General features: G+C 42.1%; 1 pseudogene across 1 annotated transcript; it reads left to right on the top strand.

The window, feature by feature from the left end:
* Positions 1 to 398: 398 nt before the first annotated feature.
* On the top strand, positions 399 to 13492 carry LOC110537239 (protein AATF-like; annotated as a pseudogene). The gene is made up of 8 exons (XR_016484948.1): positions 399 to 612; positions 1233 to 1395; positions 2601 to 2996; positions 3124 to 3261; positions 4657 to 4761; positions 10077 to 10160; positions 11581 to 11648; positions 12422 to 13492. The product of XR_016484948.1 is annotated as a protein AATF-like (transcript).
* The last annotated feature ends 5586 nt before the right edge of the window (positions 13493 to 19078 follow it).

Here is a 19078-nt window from a genome sequence, read left to right as displayed (position 1 = left end):
GGATGTCTGAGCAGGCCTCTTCTATAAGTGGATAGGAGTTTGGAAAGAGGAAGATCAAGCCTATAAATTAAGAACATATGATATAACGGTAGACCTACATATTTCTCAAATGCAATAAGATTTTTTAAATATGATAATGAGATCCTACATGTATGAATTGGCACCAAAAAATTGCAGTCACAACCCTGTGGCACTAATTATAGAAGTAGGCCTACAACATATAGAAAGTATATTATTAATTTACCATGTATTATAACCCACTTTATCTGAAGGGTTTAAGGTGTATTATGCTGAACAACAATTACGTCGAATAGTATTCGCCAACCCGACATTATCTGGTTGAATTATTTTAATAATCCAAAATCAATAGCCTAAACAACAACCTCCAGTTGCTTGAAGTTAAACTGTTGCAGATCTATTTCGTCAATAAATTTGTATTTTTGATCTTTGAGTCGCCTCTTGATGACGTATGTATTAACACGTGTTAGTTGTGAGTACATGGAACGATGACTGGCTACAAATCACAACAGCTCGAGGATTTATTAAATCCTCTGCCCAAGTTCACGGATCCAGGGGATGATAATGATATACACTATTTGTAATGTTTTATAGGTATATTTTGCTTTCAATTTGAGAACAATGTTTCCGTTTTCATGTATCAACTCGTTACACACACGCCGGGTAGCATGCAAAACTAAGCTAGCCAGTTAGCTAACAGGCTAGTAGTACATTGAAAGCACGAAACACCTATATAAACGATTGTGATGCTCAAAAAGGACTAACTACCCTGTTAGCCAAAAGTTATCAACAGTACTGGCAACCATCCACTTAGACATGTGTTTGTTGTGAGGTAGGATGAACACCCACTGCACCAGTTCCAATAACATGATTCTGCTATTGTTGCTGCTAGCTAGCTATGATGACAATTTTAATATTTTCACTAGCTAGTATTCTTATCTCTCCAAACCTCTTATATTCATTGTCATTGCTAGTTATTCGGCTCGATGCTGAAGAGTACAAATCAACATTGACATGACCTTATGGGGAGGGGCAATATCCTGTCAGTTATTCCACTTGACTTGTCTTTCTCCTGAAGAATTCTTCAGATTTAATTGTAACATTCTGATCCTGAACAGTAAGCTATTATTGCCAGCCACTTTGTATATTGATCAGATATGACTATAAACTTGCAGTTTTCAATCATTCAATCTCACTGTTTGGATACCTCCCAGAGACGAAAGCCAAGGTGGTAGAGGCATTTGAGGGTGGTGGCGATGATGTGGTTGCCTTGAGTGGCCTCCGGAATAAAGCTAGAACTCTGCTGGAAGAGACAGACAAACGGTACCTGGGCAAGGCAACCTCGTAAAGACATGCTAAAGGGGATCGAAGGTTCTGGTGAGTTGGAACATGAATGTGTCATTTATAATAATGTTAAACATATATGTTGGATAATCAATGCAACTGACCACAGGGAAAAGGAAATAAAGAACCTTTCTAGAAAGTTGGATGAGAGCTGGTTGTTTGGGTTCAAGTACTTGAAATGCATATTTTTCTCCTTCTGTCCCTGGAATTGATTGGACAAGGTTGGACTGGTGAAACGATAAGGTAGTAACCTTGATTTTACTTATTTAATCAGATACATGATTACCCTTAGGATACATGCTCACCCTTTTGGGGTGGCAGGTGGCATTGGTCCAGTAACCGAAAGGTTGCTAGATCGAATCCCCGAGCTGACAAGGTAAAAATCTGTCGTTCTGCCCCTGAACAAGGCAGTTAACCCACTGTTCCTAGGCCGTCATTGTAAATAATATTTTTTTCTTAACTGACTTGCGTGGTTAAATAAAAAATAAATAAATTGGACGGGAGGAAGGAAGAATGTATTTCAAAAGCAATTTCATCAAGGCACTGCATTTGAAAATGGTCTTTTGTAGAATTCTGCCCTCTTGTGGTTCTGCAAGGGACACCTTTACATTTAGTAACTGTCCATCATTCAGTTCAAAATAAATTACAAGTAAATGTGCCTCTCACGCCACACTAGATTCTCTTATAATCTTGTTAACGTCTCCTATAATTATTACCATAACACTTTGCTGGTCAACAAGATACCGTAGCTTTAATAGATTGATGTAGGTTCTTTATTTCCAATTTAATCTATGCTCAGCTGTGTATTGTCATATCATGTCTAGACGTTTAATTACAATAAGCATGTAACATAAAATAGCTTAGGCCTACATCTTCAAGTGGGCTGTTTTTTTTGGGGGCTATTAAATGGAGAAATTGCATTGCTGTTAATCAAGCTAATCCCTGTTTATCCAAACAAAATGCCTTGATTAAGGCAAAGATTTACAAGTCAAACACGGGCCATGCAGCTAATCAATTTAAACTTAGAAGACAACTGATTACAGCATTAAGCTGTTGTGTACACGGCATGCACTACTATTATTCAGCTGCTGAGTGGAAGGCCATCTACATCTTTAACTGCTTGCATAAGTTAGAAATGCTACATTTTATTGCCGTATGGTTGTTAATGAACATCTGTTTTTTTTCAAATGTAATATTGAATCCTGGTCTTATCATTCTATTGCGATTTGGGTTTTTAGGAGAGGATGAGGACAATGATGATGAAAACAAGGAGGAAGCTGAAGATGACAATGTTGATGATGCTGATCTGGAGGATGGAGAGGCTGAAGATGGAGATGATGAAAAGATTGAGAGTGACACTGCTAAGAAGAAAAGCTTGGTGTCTAAGCAGAAGGAGACGGACATCACACTTCCCTCAGAGACAGACTTACATAAGCTAACAGAGGGGATGGATCACTTTGGAGAGAGCGAAGAGGAGGATGATGATGATGAAGAAAGTGGCGATGAGGATGGAGGGAACGAGGAAGATGAGGATGAACAGATGGAGGATGACGATGTGGGAGCTGTGATGATATTTTCTTAAGAGAAGGTGGATGAAGAGGTGGAGAAAGGGAAAGCTTGGAAAGATCAACTTGGTATGTATTTTGATATACCTGCTATGTGTAATATATATTCTTCACTATGATGAAACAACTTAAGCCCATATTATCATATCTTTTTCTCAATAGACAACCTTGTCATTATTTTATTGAATCTTCACAGCTCTTTGGGACCAGCTACTTGAGGGGCAAATGAATGTGCAGAAAGCTCTTCTGACAGCCAATAAGCTGCCACAACCACATACCTTCCCATAGTTCAAGAAGAGGGGTGGAGCAGTGTTTGCTGGAGCGTTGAAGAATAGTGAGTGCATTGTTTCTGGTTATATTTTAAACAGTACATTTTATTTTACAGCTACCAAGAATATGAAATTAATTTAACTTTGTTGATCCCCAGGGGGAAATTGAGAAAAAAGGGAAATTACACAAAAACACACATTAAAGTTTACAACCCAGTAAATTATGTGGTGATAATACTGAATGTTTTGTCTAGACATGTTATCTCCCAGACACAGATTTAGAAAATTAGTATTGCTTGCCTGCATATGCAGTGATTATTAGTGCGTAAAATAAGTTACTTTAAACGCAATGGCATTTGAAACATTAATTTTTAATCTTGGTGGACAAGGCTGGAGCTAGTGTTATGGTTTAGTATTTGGTGTGTAGAAAATAATTCAAACTATGTGACTAGAATCTGAAGTAGGCTTGGCTCTCGGTAAAAACATCACTATAGGAAGATTGTCATAACCAAATAATATTTTCTGTCTTTTCTTATAAGAATATCTTAATCCTTGTGTTTCCACAGTGGAATCATATGTGAAACGCTAGTTTGCCTTTCTCTCATTATTGTTTAAACCTGACAGATTTGTCGTGATTCTTCTAATACTATTTTTCTCAAGGCGTGATGGTAGTCCACCTCCCTCATGAAAATCACTCACACAATTTTAGAATCAATGCCCACAGTAATAGGATTCCTCTGGCCATGGGCAATTAATACAGTTTTTCTCTTTCTTTCTCCCCGCGCTGATCTCAAAGCTACGAGACACTGGCTTCTCCTCATTTGCATATTTATTACATTGGACTCAAATCTGGCGAGTGATTGATGTGGAGCCTGCCTCCTGAATTTTTAGCGGCCCATTATTATGAAAGGAAGGGAGGGGGCTCCAGCGTGCCAGTGTACTTTTGATTAAAGTTGAAGAGGAAGGAATCATAAGTGTTCCCCACCTCCTTTCTTTTCCTACGACCTGTGATTTGGAGGGCAAAGTCTCGAGGATTTGTGGCATGTTTTAATGGATGTTGACAAGATGTGGACTAACAACATCCGAGGCAGATCTGCTCCAAAACATTTTATGCTTGGGGGGAATACTTTCTGTAGATTGGTTGGACAAGTGAAGTTATATTTTCTATTGTTATGCTGCATAACTTTGTTTTATTATTTTCCCTTTTCCACCCAGCTAATATTGACGATTTGACTTGCACCGTTATGCCATTTACACTCATACTTGCCTAATTCATTAAAAATGTGTAATCATATTTACTACTAATCGTAATTTCAGAGTTTGACAAAGACCAATGTTAAGTTTACTTTGGACACCATATTCATAGCATGTTTCCCTCTATCTTTACCCTCTTGGTTCCCATATCTCTCTGTTTGTATATTACATCCTGACAGCATGTTCTCTCTATGATGTTCTGTAAGGTCACAAAGCCCTGAAGGCTCTCCACTGGAGCTACAGGACCAGCTGCTCCATCAGAACCCAGACAATAGGCCCATCTCCCTGGGTAAGACCTGGGGAGCACACAGGTCAGCACTGTCTCTCTTCCACACCCACAGACAGCACACGTTGTACTCTGCTACATGGACCACTCTCCTGATTAACATTAAATGCTCTGGAATTTCAACCTACTTCCGGCTTTATAGGCCCAGTGTAGTCAAAAAATTATTTCCCCCTGTGTTTTGTATCATATTGTACAACAGCTGATGAAACTAACACTTAAAAAGTATGAATACATTTGCTGTGTTATGTCCTGATAGGGCTTGCCTTGCCTCACCAGGCGGTATAAGTTGATATAGACCAATAACAAAGCGAGTTCAAAACCTCTCTGCCATGACCGGGAGACCCATGAGGTGGTGAACAACTGTACGGTGTTTCCTCCGACACATTGGTGCGGCTGGCTTCCTGGTTAAGCGAGCAGTGTCAAGAAGCAGTGCGGCTTGGTGGGGTCGTGTTGCGGAGGACACTTGGCTCTCGACCTTCGCCTTCCCCGAGTCCGTACGGGAGTTGCAGCGTTCGGACAAGACTGTAACTACCAATTGGATGTCACGAAAAAGGGGTAAAATGTACCAAAACAATAAATTAACATAAAAACTCTGCCAATAACAGCTAGTTTTCAAGATTACATAGCCCTCCCCCTCTCCACTAAGAACACTCCCAGACAGTCCCTAGCAACATTTTAGCTTGAGAAATAGTTTTTTTGCTAAAAAGCAATTTTTGTATCTCTTTGACCATTTGAATGGAAAACTATCACAGTAAGGTTCTTATTAATTGTTAACCAGAATCAAATCAAATTTTGTCACATTTTCCGAATACAACAGGTGTAGGTAGACCTTACAGTGAAATGCTTACTTACAAACCCTTAACCAATGTGTTTTTAAGAAAAATAAGTGTTCAGTAAAAAATAGATAAGTACATTTTTTTCATTACAAATAATTAAAGAGCAGCAGTAAAATACAGGGGGTACTAGTACAGAGTCATGAAAGGGAATGAAAAAATAGAACTGTTGGGCCATAATGACCATTGTTATGTTTGGAGGACAAAGGGGAATGCTTGCAAGCCGAAGAACACCATCCCAACCATGAAGCATAGGAGTGGCAGCATCATGTTGTGGGGGTGTTTTGCTGCAGGAGGGACTGGTGCACTTCACAAAATAGATGGCATCAGGAGGAAGGAAAAATATGCGGATATATTGAAGCAACATCTCAAGACATCAGTCAGGAAGTTAAAGCTTGGTCACAAATGGGTCTTCCAACTGGACAATGACCCCAAACATATTTCCAAAGTTGTGGAAAAATGGCTTAACGACAACAAAGTCAAGGTATTGGAGTGGCCACAAAGCCCTGACCTCATCCTATAGAAAGCTATGTGGACAGAACTGAAAAAACGTAGGTGAGCAAGGAGGCCTACAAACCTGCCTCAGTTACACCAGCTCTCTCAGGAGGAATGGGCCAAAATTCACCAAACTTATTGTGGGAAGCTTGTGGAAGGCTACCTGAAACATTTAACCCAAGTTAAACCATTTAAAGGCCATGCTACCAAATACTAATTGAGTGTATGTAAACTTCTAACCCACTGGGAATGTGATGAAAGAAATAAAAGCTGAAATAAATCATTCTCTCTACTATTATTCTGACATTTCACATTCTTAAAGTAAAGTGGTGATCCTAACTGACCTAAGAGAGGGAATTTTTACTAGGATTAAATGTCAGGAATTCTGAAAAACTGACTTGAAATGTATTTGGCTAAGGTGTATGTTAACTTCCGACTTCAACTGTATCAATGATGTCGCTTTTGCTGCTGGTGATTCTCTGATCCTCCTCTACACAGACGACACCATTCTGTATACATCTGGCCCTTTGGACACTGTGTTAACAAACCTCCAAACGATCTTCAATGCCATACAACACCCCTACCGTGGCCTCCAATTGCTTTTAAATGCAAGTAAAACTAAATGCATGCTCTTCAACCGATCACTGCCCGCACCCGCCTGCCCGTCCAGCATCACTACTCTGGACGGTTCTGACTTAGAATATGTGGACAACTACAAATACCTAGGTGTCTGGTTAGACTGTAAACTCTCCTTCCAGACTCATATTAAGCATCTCCAATCCAAATTAAATCTAGAATCGTCTTCGTATTTCACAACACAGCCTCCTTCACTCATGCTGCCAAACATACCCTCGTAAAACTGACTATCCTACCGATCCTTGACTTTGGCGATGTCATTTACAAAATAGCCTCCAACACTCTACTCAGCAAACTGGATGTGGTCTATCACAGTGCCATCTGTTTTGTCACCAAAGCCCCATATACTACCCACCACTGCGACCTGTATGCTCTCATTGGCTGGCCCTCACTACATATCCGTCGCCAAACCCACTGGCTCCAGGTCATCTAAAAGTCTTTGCTAGGTAAAGCCCCGCCTTATCTCAGCTCACTGGTCACCATAGCAACACCCACCCATAGCACACGCTCCAGCAGGTATATTTCACTGGTCATGCCCAAAGCCAACACCTCCTTTGGCCACCTTTCCTTCCAGTTCTCTGCTACCAATGACTGGAACGAATTGCAAAAATCACTGAAGCTGGAGTCTTATATCTCCCTCTCTAACTTTAAGCATCAGCTGTCAGAGCAGCTTACCGATCACTTTACCTGTACACAGCCAATCTGTAAATAGCACACACAACTACCTCATCCAGATATTATCTATCTTTTAGATTTTTTGCACCCCAGTATCTCTACTTGCACATCATCATCTGCACATCTATCACTCCAGTGTTAATGCTAAATTGTAATTATTTCACCTCTATGGCCTATTTATTGCCTTTACCTCCCTTGTCTTCTACATTTGCACACGCTGTACATAAATATTTCTATTGTGTTACTGACTGTACGATTGTTTATGTGTAACTATGTGTTGTTTTTGTCGCACTGCTTTGCTTTATCTTGGCCAGGTCGCAGTTGTAAAGGAGAACTTGTTCTCAACTGGACTACCTGGTTAATAAAGGTGAAATAAAAATAATACAAACTGAGTTAAGGCATTGTTTCTGACTGTTCTTTATCTCTTCTGTCATGGTTTTGGGGCGTTTGACAGAAACATCCTCACCCAGGTGGAACAGGTGCTGATGGACAAGAAGAGCCTGCTTAGACACACCCAGACCAGACGCTCAGAGTACAGAGTCCTGGGCAAGCTAGAGGCCACAGCCCCCCTACCTGAGACCACCACTGCAGAGGGATATAGGATAGGGAACTTGTTGCGAAAGCAGCCTGAGAGTGTGTATTGACGTGTCCACCTTTTGACTGTAAACAGGGCTCGACATTAACGCTTGTCCACGGCAAGTAAAATCACAATATCAAGCAAAAACTCTGATCAGAATTGGATCATTTGTCCTCTGGATGCGATGTATTGCTGTTCTCCCAATTTCTGCAGAGCGCATCAAGTAGGACTATTATATTGACAGGCAGGAGCAGCCTGTCAATCTTCCCTGGTTGTGAGCGTTTGAGATCAAAACACGTAACCATATGTACTAATTATACATTCCTTGCTAATTAGTGAGTTATTTCCACAGTTATAGCAACTTTTTGGTCAGCAAACAGGGTTTGTACGGTCCCATGCTGTCAATAGATCTACCCTGAAACCGGAATATTCTAGCCCTACAAGTTTATATATAAACATGCCTTAGTTACCTTGCTTTGAAATAGCCTACTTTAGCCATTTGATCCCTGATACAATTAGTACATTTATTTTTATATAGATGAAAAGTATTTAGTTGTACTTGTAATCTAATGTTGCAATATTTTATAGGCTATGAAGGGTGGCCAACCATCCTCCAGAAGAGCCTTAAAGGGGCAATGTTGTATTTTGAGACAGGCTTGAATATACAAAGAAGCCAATAGACAGAGGATAGCCTACATTTTCGTCTCATGGTAATTGGCCTAATAACTAATTGTAGTTTGAAAAGTGGTTCCTTGGATCATACAACACCATTTTTACTCACCCCCCTAAAGTTAACTGTACAAGAAGCACTTTAGTTAAAGGCCCAGTGCAGTCAAAGATGGGAGTTTCCTGTGTTTTATATATATTTCCACACTATGAGATTAGAATAATACTGTGACATTTAGTAAATTATGATAATTTCATTTTAGTGTAAGAGCTGTTTGAAAAGACGACCTGACATTTCAGCCTGTTTTGGTGGGATGGAGTTTTGGCCTGCCTGGTGGCATCACCCGGCTGTAAAATTATTTCATAGATCAATAAGAAAGAGCGTTCCAGACCACTCTGCCAATAACAGCTAGTTTTCAGTTTTCCCTTCCCCACTCAGACCATTCCCAGACAGTCCTAGCATAAATCTTGCTTGAGAAATTGCTATTTGCTAAAAACTCACCAGAAGTGACCCGGTGGAGCAAGCAGAGCGAGGCGGTGGAAAGAATGGGACAGGCAGAGCAGTGACTGTATGCAAGCAGGATAGTCCATATCGCCAATAATCTTTGCTGAGAGCAATGTTGTGTTTCCAAAAGTGGATGAATTGGCCTAATTTAGCATGTATGCTAAAGCCTCAACCCATAGCTGTCTCTTCCAATTCAAATGAGCTAAAACAAATGGTAATAATGACTACATTAAAATAATTTTTTTTGACTGCAGCGCCAGCGATGAAACGCAAAAATAGAGACACGTTCTAATTGAGCACGATGTCAAAGCGGACAACCCGCCCGCCCTACTTCGGTTGGGTCATAATAATTCAAAACAATGCATTCTAAAATAAATCACACACATGCCTCATACATTCGCCTTTGGTGAGTTTAGGCCATAAGGTACTTCAAAGTTACCCAGAAATTATTTGATTTTGAGGTAAAAACAGCTGCATTGGCCCTTTAAAGAATCTATCTCTGGTGGGAGCTTTCACTATGAAACCCCTCTTCAGTCAGATTCCTTCTAGTTTGTTAAGGCTGTAACAGATGAATGCTTAACTGAGTGAGATACATTAAGTTCTGTATCTTAAGTTAATCTAGTCAGCAAATGCAGCATCTGAACTTCATTAACCTGAAATGTAGGCAATGTCACGGCCCAAAATGATTTCAAGCAAGGAGCATTTGTAGGTTGTTAAATACATTACGGGAGATAGAGGGGTTGTTTCAGCAGTTTTAGATTAGGACCCGCGCAGCTCAGCCATCCCTCTTCCTCCTCCAGAGGTGCCACTTTATCTGGAGAGCAGCCTGTTTATCTGGGGTGCCACATCTGGAGTTTATGGCTTCACCTCCTGCATCGCTACATGACAGAGAGCTTTCTTTCTCCCTCTCTACCTCGTTCTCACCCCTCCTCTTCCTCTCTTTTCTCTCTCAGGGGACAAAGCAGCTGCTCAATGCTAACACACGTCTGAATGACCTGGACGAGGAGATCTTCGATGATGATGATTTCTATCACCAGGTAAATATCAACCCTTCTGCATGAAACAATCATCACACAAGGCCTGAAGCATTCCTAAAAATATATATTGTTTGATACCACACTTCCGTTTTGTTACAAAAGTGGACGTGTAAAACAGGCAGCATATCAGGAGTAAGCGATGCTGGGCTCTTGGGAATGGTGCCTGGATCTACATTGTGTCGTGTGAAGTACCAAGACTGCCCTTGTTATTATACTTGGTCCTTCAGAGGGCAACATCCTGTCATTCCAGTCTCCCCCAGTCTGAGGGCTCCGGAAGTGCAGCTCAGAGCCATTCCCTGTGGGACTAAGCCTGCTCTAGTAATACTCCAGTAATACATGGTTTTAATGTGGTTAACCTCTCACAGCAGGCCAGAGCTGGACTGATCTTTGCATCCACCGAAACATTTTTAGTCAGCAACTCTGTGCATGCCATAAATCACTGTTGTGCATTTGTGTGTGTGATGCTGACTCCTATAGTACTGTAATGGCTCTCTCTACACCGCTCAGTACAGCTGAGGCGTAGTCATTAACCATGTCTGTGAACAGAGCGATCACTCCCACACTGGATTAGAGTCATTATGTAGCACCAATGGAGCTTTAAGTTACATTCACCAAGGAACTGCAAGATATGCACATTCCTAACCTACGTCCTGATCAAGGATGAGGAAAGCTATGGGGACATGCACACTGTAGTGTGCATGTTGTGTTGCTGGTGACTTGCTAGTGCCCATTCTCGCTATCTTTCCCTGTCTCAGAGCCTGGAAGCTGGCCATACAGAGAGAGATCCCCATAGAGGGAGAGCCAGAGGGGTTAATTGGGGACATTAATGAAGATTCTCTCTCTCCTGATAGGGGTCAGGGAGAGGGCTGCATGGTGGCCGATTTTAAAACGAAATGGTCCAGTCAGTCAAGACGAGACGTTATTATCTCTGGGGGGAACACAAAGGAACAGGGCTGAGTAATGAAACTACTCCCTGTAATGTGGGGCTGTGTGGGGTGATGTGTAGTCAGAGTCAGTTGTGTGAATGGAGTGTGAATCAATGAGAACTGTCCTCATTAAGATGTTGTACTGTGAGGTCCAGTGCTGATGATTCTCTGGGGTCCTGGCACTGTGCTACTCTTCTAACTGAGGCGGATGCCCAGTGGTGCTTCATTCTGGCAGAGCCTGGCTGGTCTGGGCCTAGGTTCTGTGGTTGGCTGCTGGGCTGACGCTGTTGAAGAGGTCCAGGTTAAGTGAATGGATTTGCTGCTAGGGCAGAGAGGAGGGGGAGAGAGGGAGCTCTGTACTCTGGTGAAAATATCTAGACTGACTGACTGACTGACTGACTCACTCACTCACTCACTCACTCACTCACTCACTCACACTAAGTCTCCCCTTTTGGTCTCTTTTTCCTCCGCTCACCTTATTCTGTTTAAAACAGCTTCTGTGGGTGCTTATTGAATGCAAGACAAGTGCTGCAGACCCCAACGACCAGGTGGCTATGGGGAGGTGAGTGATCTGTGTGTGTGGGGCTGAGATCTGGGGTTACCCCTCTAGGCTTTGTCTGATAGGGGTCCTCTCCTACTCTTCCAGACAAAGGCTAGCCATTCAGTAAGATCGAAAAGAAAGTGGCCACCAAGGCGAACAAGAGCTGCAAAGTCAGTTGAGTGGAGGGAACAGTGAAGGTATACAGTGAGGAAATATTGATTCACTAGAATATTTCCTTTTCTCCACATTAAAACTCTGACAATAATTGAGTGCCCTTGTTTCCATGTACGTCTTGTTCCATTTATGTCCGTTAGCAGTATTAGGTGTAGTAGGTCTGTTTTTAGCATCTGTGTTTCTCTGTCCGTGGAGGCCCCAATGACCGCATGTATTACCCTTGGTTCGTTTATGAAGAAACAAATAGATTTCACTTCCTCTAATGCTGGTTTGTCTATAGTCCTTTCAGTTATTTCAATTATCTTTTATTCCATAAAAAATGTCAACTACGCTATTTGTTTTCTCCATTTATTGCAAGTGGAAAGGTCAGCCTTTTATTTGGGGCCTTTTGTGCCCATTGTATTTCTCTGTGTTTATCTTATACACACAGGCACACTGAACTAACACATGGACTCAAATACTCACATTTATTAACGGACAAACCACAGTTACACACATGTACATTGCATTAACATTTTAGTCATTTAGCAGACACTCTTATCCAGAGTGAATTACAACATATTTGAAAAGGTGTGTATTCCCTATTTTTGATGTTTGTTCTTGCGTGCGTATCTGTCTAGGTTCCACATCCACAGTAAGCTGGTGAACATCATGGCCCCATCGACCACAGCTCCATGAATGTTGATGCACGGCGAGTCTCTTATTGTTCACGCATTACATGAGTAAAGGCAGCACTCTTCACTGACATGCCAATATTGACCTGTTCTTCAACCTATCACCTCCTCTATCTTGGGGCTGGAAATCACAGAGCTCAGTGTTCCTCTGTCCCGTCCTCTTGTCACAGCCATCTGACACACTCACTACAGCCTCACTCACAAACCTGAAATGACTGTCCCTATAACAGCTACCCTCCCATAAATCTCTGAATGCTGCTTTGCTCGGCGGCTCTCCTGCACTCACACACATACTTTGTTCCCCTTTTAGCCTTTTTGTTGCCTTCGTCTGTAGTTGGTCAGTGTGATTTCTAAATGAGATGAACAGGTTCTTCAGCTGTAATGTATTGACTGCTGATAGTCCTATTATGTGAGTTTATAAATGCCACAGCAGGACTGTTGTAGTCTTCCATTTGCTAGTGGGCCCATATTGATTCCAAGCACACACTGGAGACGGAGAGGACAGTAGATGGCTAGTCCCCTGACTGTCCTCCTTATCTGTCCTCCAGTACGTACTGTAGGTAGGTAGGGTAGTGCAGGCAGAGGTTGTGTTTACTGTGAGATGACAGGTATTCTAAACACGGTAATAACTGACCAATGGCGTGACCTTGCCCTGCCGTGTTTACAGCCCACCTCATTTCCATAGCAATCAATGGCCTACAGTAATAATGGTGATGTATGACCGTTGCATCAGGCTGGTCACTGACCTTTCCCAGAGAGACACACTGGGTGACCTTTTGGAATGAATGCCCCGGCACAGCCCTCCTCACCCTCTATATCACCCTCCCTCCCGGCCCTCTTATCTCTCTCCCCCACCACCGTATCTCAATGCTGCGCTGGCTTCACGGACGCAGTCCGCAATGCTCCACTAGCTCCATGAATGTTAATGTGAGGGGGGAGGGGGGCTGTCACAGACAGGTCCCACATACAATGCAGGATCTAAACGCGGTTTGTTTATTAATAAAGGTACGTGGTGGAGTTGAGTGAGTGGGCTCTTTTTATTTTATACTGACTTTTTCCGGCCCTGCACCCACTAAAGGATGTGCATTTGATCACTCTTGACACACACATGCAAGTGTCATGCATACATTTCATGCACATTGCACACCTGTGCACATTTAAGTCCTTTAGAAGGTATTTAGACATTCATCATGGCACATTTCTGCATGTAATATATAGGAGATGCAATTTGAGGCAGGCTGCACCTCCAACCACACTTCAGCTCCCCTGTTCTTCGTCTCCCGTCTTCTCTCCCTCGTACACACACACACACGCACACACACACACACGCACAGACACACACACACACACAGACACTATTTTAGGCTGGGTTCTGAGCCTCCTCCCCTGTCTTCCCGGCGCTCCTCAGTATTCCCCAGCCGATATTTACCGAGCTCAGGCGGAATGAGAATTTATGCATTATGTGGTGATGATCAGAATGTATTGTAATCCTTGACCCTGGTGGCGCATTTCAAATGAGGATTGGGGATTAAGCCCCTGTGGCTGGCTGACAGACACATTGGCTCCCTGCCCCCTGAGAACAACACAAGGCTCCTCTTTAACACAACACATTACACAGATACAGGGACTGGGACCCTGCACTGACTGTTATGCTGTAGTGGACACACAGATTTGTAATAGGTTATAATCTGTATAGCATGCTATTGTAGGAGTGGTTACTTCTCTACCCTGGCCAACACAAACTATAGGTTGTTTGACACCACTGCAGTTTTTGCTGAAGGTGCAGTGCGGGAGTGACATGCTCTGAGCTAGTAGGAGAGATGCACAGCAGAACAGAAGGCAGAACCCAGGAGATGTAGATGTTAGTTCAGAATGGAGAGCACAGGTCAACTGGCTGCACCGGAGCAGCACAGGTCAACTGGCTGCACCGGAGCAGCACAGGTCAACTGGCTCCCTTGATTCTCTAATAATCTCAACACAATTAACAGAGACATGTCACTTCTGGTGGAATCACATACTGCCATCTAGTGTCTATTCCATATGCAGACAGACGCACACACAGGCTTCACAGGATGTACATTTGTATGTAAACGCTGAACATTGTTTTATGGATGTAGAAAACAGTTGTGATCTATGTGCAGACAGTTGTCGTACACAAACAAAACTAGCCCCGTCTCAAAATTAGGCTCTATTGGCCTATCTATCGTGAGTAGAGCCACTTTGGCTGGAACATTTGACTGATTGAAATGACTGAGCTGGTCAGGGAAGGAGGAGGCAGCCCAGCAAGATGTAGATTGAGAGCAGCTGGGGCCTTTCCCTGATTCCCTCCATGCCTGCCTGTGTTGGTCTGCTTTTTGTCATGGACAGGCCTGTCAAAGACAGTGACAGACACTTGTGTTCAGGCCGTAATCAGACAGCACTGGGCTCCGTAAAGACCCTTCTCTGTCTCATCTGGCCTATTGCATATACCTCCCTAATTGGAATCCTGCAACTGGGTCACTGGCATTATCTCTCAAGTACCGTCAAGTCATTGAGACGCATGAATGTGGAATTATTCCTGCTCCCGATGCATGATTGAGACCTCTCCTTCTTTTCTGTCTCATCCCTCTGTCATCGGTTGATTTCCTCTTCTGTCACATTAAAATGTTAAGTCTGTGGCGAAGCCAGGTTTGATCATAATTTTGCCATGCTTCTTGTTATGGAAAAAGGTGATGTTTAAAAGGTTTTTCTCCTTGATGGTGTAGGACTGAGTTGTGTCGCTCACTATTCGGGAAGAACGCATTGTGCTCCCGAGTGGCACAGCGGTCTAAGGCACTGCATCTTAGTGCAAGAGGTGTCACTACAGTCCCTGGTTCGAATCCAGGCTGTATCACATCCGGCCGTGATTGGGAGTCCCATAGAGGGGTCGCACAATTGGCCCAGCGTCGTCCGGGTTAGGCCGGGGTAAGCTGCCATTGTGTTCTTAACTGACTTGCCATGTTAAATACAAAAACATTTTTTTGCTGAAGGTGCAGTGCGGGAGTGACATGCTCTGAGCTAGTAGGAGAGATGCACAGCAGAACAGAAGGCAGGAGCCAGGAGATAAACACATGCCTCTTCCTGTGGTCTGGCCCTCTCCTCTAAAGGCTTATGAACAGCACCAGTCTAGATGTTAGTTCAGAATGGACCTGACTGATTTGGAATCTGCCTCATTGACTTGAAGATACGGTTTTCTTCATTAGGTTTAAATATGTGATTTTGATACTATCAGAATTTTTTGGGGGGCCAAGTTGCAACAAACACCCAAACTCTCTCTCTTGTTGTGATGTGTGTTTTGTCCTATATTTCTATTGTATTTTATTTTTAATCCCAGGCCCCCGTCCCCGCAGGAGGCCTTTTGTCTTTCGGTAGGCCGTCATTGTCAATAAGAATTTGTTTTTAACTGACTTTCCTGGTTAAATAAAGGTTAAATAAAAATAAATCAATAAAAAGTTGTTTCTATTATCCCCATTTTATGTCTGTCAGGTGAATTGTCTGCTGACCAATGGAGGGAACTTAACCCACCCCAGAGTTGGTTGGTGATTAAATGTATTGTTGTTTTTAAACTTATTATGGGGAAAAAAACACTTAAAAACCTAACAAGCCGCCATGCCAAACCTAACAAAGCAATTCCTTGTAACTTTCTCCAAACAATCCCGTTCTCTCCGCTCCAGTAGAAGTAGTGGAGGAAGGGTCTGATGCTGCAGTTTGTCAGTGATTAGCGCTGGAATTAGCCAGCCTAGCGTGCCTCTAGAAATGAGCAAAGCCCTCTGGGAGACCGGAGAGGCCAGGCAAGGCGCATTTCCAATTATACCACCAAATTACTCATTTTGTTATTGGGTCTCCCATAATTGTGATGGGTATTGGGTGTATGCAACTCAATTTGTCTTACATATTTGTTGGTAGGATGGTAATAGAGTTGACAGAGCCAAGGGGACAATATGAAAGTGAGACACGAAAAACAACTAAAGGGATGAGATGGATTCCTCACTATTTGTTTGATTCGTCTCATCCCTCTTAAGACGGTTGAAGTTTAAAAGCCCATAAATGTTTTTAAAAAATGGGTTGAAAAGTGGGTTGAGGCATGAGAAGAGAATATAATTTCAGAGTAATCAGAATGTCTCTCCCCAAGTATTATACTTCTCTCACTGCATTTGGCAGAATTGCTGAAGTATGATGGTGGTGTGATAATCTATCATGGATCATCTATTTCTCCAGGGGCTAGGCCACCGTCACTTTGCCATGAAGAGATTTTTATGTGGATTATAGTACACTGAACAAAAATATACAGTAAACACAACATGTAAAGTGTTGGTTAAATGTTTCATGAGCTGAAATAAAAGATTCCAGGAATGTTCTATATGCACAAAAAGCTTATTTCTCCAAAATGTTCTTAACAAATTAATTTATATCCCTGTTAGTAAGCATTTGTCCTTTGCCAAGATAATCCATCCACCTGACAGTTGTGGCATATCAAGAAGCGGATTAAACAGCATGGTCATTACATAGGTGTACCTTGTGCTGGGGACAATAAAAGGCCACTCTAAAATGTGCAGTTTTGTCACACAACACAATACCACAGGTGTTTCAAGTTGAGAGGGAGCATGCAGTTGGCCCACTGACTGCAGGACTGTCCACCAGAGCTATTGCTAGAGAATTGAATGTTCATTTTTCTACCATAAGCCTTCAACATCGTTTTAGAGTATTTGGCAGTACGTCCAACAAAGCCTCACAACCGCAGACCACGTGTGTGGTGTGGGTGAGCGGTTTGCTGTGTCAACATTGTGAACAAAGTACCCCATGGTGGCATATGGGCAGGCATAAACTACAGACAATGAACACAATTGCATTTTATCGATGGCAATTTGAATGCACAGAGATACCGTGACGAGATCCTGAGGCCCATTGTCGTGCCATTCATCTGCTGCCATCACCTCATGTTTCAGCATGATAATGCACCGCCCCATATCACAAGGATCTGTACACAATTCCTGGAAGCTGGAAATGTTCCAGTTCTTCCATGGCCTGCATACTCACAAGCCATGTTACACAATGAGCATGTTTGGGATGCTCTGGATCGCATGTACGACAGCATGTTCCAGTTTCCACCAATATCCAGCAACTTCGCACAGCCATTGAAGAAGAGTGGGACAACATTCCACAGGCCACAATCAACAGCCTGATCAACTCTATGAGAAGATGTGTTGTGCTGCGAGGCAAATGGTGGACACACCAGATACTAACTGGTTTTCTGATCCACGCCCCTACCTTTTTTAAAGATATCTGTGATCTGTATTCCCAGTCATGTGAAATCTATAGATTAGGGCCTAATTAATGTGTTTCATTTGACTGATTGCCTTGAATTAAGTGTTACTCAGTAAAACCTTCAAAATTTGCATCCTGTGTTTATATTTTTGTTAACTATAAATTGACCTTTTTAAGGGGTAGATGTATTTTTCGTTAGGGATTTATTTTTAATCAATGGTTTTATATGTTGAAGGCAAGCAATAGATAGAATAAATGTTTTCGGTTACCTCAGTGCCTTGGTGGACTTACAGTTAAGGTTAGTGAGTCCTTAAGGTTAGTGCTATGGTTCGGGAAGTTTAAAACAAAATGATAAAAAACGACGTGCCTACGTATCAGTATTATTTTAGTACTTGCTAGAGAGCATTGTGAATTGCCATAGCGCAGTGATCTAATCAGCGCGCTCCGGCTCCAAGACTCATGAGTGCTGGGCGATCTAGTGACCAGTCCAGTGGCGTTAGTTCAGCAAAGGACCGAGTTTGGGAAGCCCTGATAAACTATTATCGGTTTTCCATGATGTGACAATGGATAGGCTAACGGGTAGCCTATTGGAATATAATCAAATAACACTAGATTATCGCCAGTTGATGTCATTCAAACATGAATAGGCTAAATATGCTAAATTCACCCGCACAGCTGATCTCCAGTTGCAACCATTATTGGTCACCTCATTACCGCTCCCTAAAATGTGTGTGTTACCTTAAAGTTAGTCCTGCTTGCAACCAACGTCTTTCAAGAAATGTTCGCCCTCTGGTTGGTATTGTAATCGGAACAATGTAGTGTCCTTTTTGAACATCTATTCAATCCGCATCGCAGAAGTTCAGCTTTACAGCATTTCACAAATTTAAAGGGTAGTGTTCCCACTTTAACAGAGACTGTATTCATGGTAAACGCTGCATATGTCGCCTCAAACGGAAATGACCTTTACATTTTTATCACGGAATCTGTAACGCTTTAGTTTGAATAGATTGAATAGAGCCCTAAGGGGGATTTATTCATTTTACAAGCATTCCGTACAATATAAAAAAGTACAGTATTTCCTTATTTACCATAACCTATTATTATTTGATTCATGTCCTATTTGGTTTCAGAAATAAAAACGTATTGAAACACCATTTTACCAGTATTCTAATTATCTTTGATTTGTCCAGAAACAATATCTGATAATGTCTGCGATCTTACTATTTAGGAATTTATATATTTGTCATTTTCCCCAGACAGCCAGAGACAAAGGTAATTTCCATCGTCATTAAACATCCATTTTAGTTGAAAATGAAATAT

Source organism: Oncorhynchus mykiss, chromosome 12, assembly GCF_057628025.1.
Source record: "Oncorhynchus mykiss isolate SJ-2025 chromosome 12, ASM5762802v1, whole genome shotgun sequence".
Lineage (NCBI taxonomy): Eukaryota > Metazoa > Chordata > Actinopteri > Salmoniformes > Salmonidae > Oncorhynchus > Oncorhynchus mykiss.
This window is presented reverse-complemented; position numbering and strand designations above follow the sequence as displayed.